We start from the raw sequence: 4245 nt of genomic DNA on the forward strand, positions 1-4245 counted from the left end.
ATTGCTACTCTTAATATCTAGTGAAGAAATCTCTTGTGTTGCAAGAGTACTAGACGTAGCCTTTAATGGACAAGAAGGTGAACCAGTATAAAATCTCTGTATACTCTCTTCTTCCTTAACTCCTTAAATTTACTTGATATTTTCTGCGTAACTTTTCCGCTACTATTAACTCTTGAATTTTGCAGAAAAATCTATCATAGTTTTAAACAACGAATTCACCCCCTCTTAGTTGTCATCTCAGTCTTACAATTGGCACCAGAGCTTTTTCTGAGTAATTTATTCTCAAAACTGATCATGTTTCTAAGATAGCCTCAAGATCATTTCTAGGAGAAGGTTCCAACATCAATCACCCTCCAAGTTTTGTTGGAGAATGCTATGACTTTTGGAAAATCAGAATGAGAATCTTTATAGAATCTCAAGATCTGGACATTTGGAACACGATTGAGGAAGGACCTTATGAACCCTTCCCAGTTGTTAATAGTGTGAGGGAAGTGAAGCCGAAATCTTCATGGAATGATGAAGACAAAAAGAAGGTGCAATACGATCTCAAAGCAAAGAACATCCTCACTTCAACACTTGGCATCAACGAATTCTTTAGAGTATCAAACTACAAATCTGCTAAAGAAATATGGGATACTCTAGAGAGTATACATGAAGGAACTGAGGAAGTCAAAAGGTTGAGACTCAACACACTCTCCCAGGAATGTGAAATGTTCCATATGAAGCATGGAGAGAAAATTCTAGATTTACAAAAGAGATTTACTCACCTTACAAATCATCTTATTGCACTTGGAAAAACTTTATCTAAAAGTTCTAAGATCACTCACTAGAACATGGCAACCAAAAGTTACAGTCATTTCTGAAAAGAAAACTTTATCAAAAATATTATTGGTTGCTTTATTTGGCAAATTGCAAGAACACGAATTAGAACTCAGCCAGCTTGACCAACATGAAGAGAAGGAAAAGAAGAAGAAGAATATTTCTCTCAAATCGAAGGTAGATAAATATGAATCATTAAGAGATGAATTAGAAAAGGAAGAGATGGAAGACATGAGTCTTTTTGTAAAGAAGTTCGGCAAGTTCCTTAAAAGGAACAAAGGCGCTAAAACTGGACAAATGAAGAAATTCACCAACAATAATGATGCCTCCACTTCAAACCAAAAGTTTACATGTTTTGAATGTGGTAAGCCTGGTCATATGAAGATGGACTGTCCAAACCTGAAAAAGAATGCCTTCAAAGGCAAGAATGAAATGAGGATTGGACGAAGAGCCTACATCGCTTAGGAAGACAATGATACCAATTCTGCCTCTAAACCCGAAAATGAAGAACAAACACATCTCTCACTAATGGCATCTCATCATTATGATGATGATGAGGTATAGGAAATTAACTTATTTTCTTCTTCTGAATTGCAACTTGCATTTAATGATTTACATGATGAATATGTCAAACTCACCAAACTGTTTTTAAAACAAAAAACTGAGTTAGAAGTATTCAGAAATAAACCATCATATTCTTCATGTCAAAATTGCATTACTCTTGAAAAGAAAGTTTCAACATTAAGTCTTGAACTTAATAAGATAAATAAGAGTAGCAAAAATCTGGACAAAATTATTAAAGATCAAAGACATTCTACAGACTGAAGTGGTCTTGGCTATTCTAACAGCCAAGTTTCTAAGAAACAAAATGTCTCAACAAAGATAAACTTTCAACAAAAAAAAAGTATTCATGCATTTAATTATAGTAACAATAAATCTAGGATACATAAGCATCATCACATATGTACTTATTGTAAAAACCATGGGTATACACCAAACACTTGCATGATTAGAAAACAGGGTGTGCCCTTAGGTCATTATGGATGGGTTGAGAAAGGTGCTAACCATGTAGGACCCAAATAAAATTGGGTACCTAATACTACTTAACCTGTTTTGCATGATAATTTAAGAGTCGTCTGCAATCTATGGTACTTGGACAGCGGCTGCTCAAAACACATGACAGGTGACAAAGATAAGTTCTTTGTCCTTACTCCAAGGGCCAAAGGCTATGTCACTTATGATGATAACAACAAAGAAAAAATACTTGGAGTTGGTAAAATCGATAAGCCACCTTCAACAACTATAGAAGGAGTATTGTATGTCGAAGGACTCAAACACAACTTGTTGAACATAAGTCAACTATGCGACAAAGGATTTCATATGGAATTCTACCCTGATAAATACATCATTGAAAGTAAGGATTCTAATAACTCTAAACTAATTGGTAAGAGGATAAACAACATATATATGATTGACATAGATTCTTCTTTACCGATAAAATGTTTAGTTGCTAATAATAATCACGATGCATGGCTTTGGCATGAGAATTACTCATATTCATATGGATTATTTGAATACTGATTAAGAAAGATTTAGTTGTCGGTTTAACCAAAATGAAGTTTGTAAAAGACAAACTATGTAGTGCTTGTCACATGGGTAAATAAACAAAAACCTTTTTCAAATCTAAGCATATGCTTCCTTCCGATAGACCATTACAGTTACTGCATGTGGACTTATTTGGCCACTCAAGGACCAAAAGTTATGGTGGTAACTACTATGCTCTTGTTATAGTGGACGATAATTCAAGATATACTTGAACTCTATTCTTAGTTCACAAGAATGAGGCATTCAACGCCTTTAGCAAATATGCTAAAAGAGTTCAAAATAAAAAATCTCTGAAAATCGTTGCTATAAGAAGTGATCATGGGGGAGAATTTCAAAACGCTTCTTTTGAAGAATTATGTGATGATCTGGGTATCAATCAAAAAATTTCTACTCATAGAACACCACAATAAAATGGTGTTGTAGAGAGAAAGAATCGATCCTTAGAAGAACTTCCTCATACAATGTTGAATGAAACAAATCTCCCAAAATACTTTTGGGTTGATGCCGTCAGTACAGCATGTTATGTTTCAAACAAAGACCAATTCTCAAGAAAACCCCCTATGAACTCTTTAAATGTAGAAAACCAAACATTTCTCATTTGCATGTAAATGCTTTGTTTTAAATAATGGTAAAGACAACTTGGACAAGTTTGATGCAAAAGGCGATGAAGGACTCTTCCTAGGATACTCTCTTACGAGTAAAGCTTGTAGAATTTTCAATAAAAGAACTCTAGCCGTAGAAGAATCTGTTCATGTGTCTTAAGATGAAACCAATCCTATAATAAAGGATGGGTTAACTCTTGATGAAGAGGACTTGCCAAGTTCCCTTTTAAAAGAAGATTCTTTTACCAATGCAACAACCAATACTGAGCATTTGAAAATGAGTGATACTCTATCTTCTCAAGAAGAGCATATTCATTCTGATTTATCAAAATAATGGAGAACTCATCGAGATCATCCTATTGGCAACATCATTGACGACATAAATAAGGGTATCACTACTCGTTTGAAGCTAAATAATGCTTGTTTAAACATGACTTTCATTTCTCAAATAGAACTTCCAAGATTGATGATGCAATCGAGGATGAAGACTGGATTCTTGCTATGTAGGAAGAGTTAAACCAATTTGAGAGAAATGAAGTTTGGGAACTTGTTCCTAGACCTAAAAATAGACATATTATAGGAACTCATTGGGTATTCCGTAGAAAATGGAATTATCGTTAGAAATAAAGCTAAACTAGTAGCACAAGGATACAATCAGGAAGAATGAATAGATTCTAATGAAACATTCGATTATGTTGCTAAACTTGAAGCTATTAGGTTATTACTTGCATATGCTTACTTTTTAAATTTTCAGTTATATCAAATGGACGTAAAGAGTGCATTTCTTAATGGTTATATACAAGAAGAAGTGTTTGTAGAACAACCTCCAGGTTTTGAAGACTACAAACATCCTTCTCATGTTTATAAACTAAAGAAAGCTCCTTATGGCTTAAAGCAAGCTCTTTGTGCTTGGTACGATCGTTTAACAAACTTTCTTATTGAAAAAGGTTTTACCAAAGGAAAAACAGATACTAAACTTTTTATAAAGAAAAAAAATCATCATACTCTTCTTGTTCAAATACATGTTGATGATATTATTTTTGGTTCTACTAATGAGATTTTGTGTAGTGATTTGGGAAAAATGATGCAAGGGGAGTTTGAAATGTCTTTGATGGGGAAGTTAAATTAGTCCTTGGATTACAAATCAAACAACACAAGGATGGTATTTTTGTAAGTCAATCTAAATACTGCAGAGATCTACTGAAAAGATTTGAAATGG

Source organism: Lupinus angustifolius, chromosome LG11, assembly GCF_001865875.1.
Source record: "Lupinus angustifolius cultivar Tanjil chromosome LG11, LupAngTanjil_v1.0, whole genome shotgun sequence".
In the NCBI taxonomy this organism is placed as follows: domain Eukaryota; kingdom Viridiplantae; phylum Streptophyta; class Magnoliopsida; order Fabales; family Fabaceae; genus Lupinus; species Lupinus angustifolius.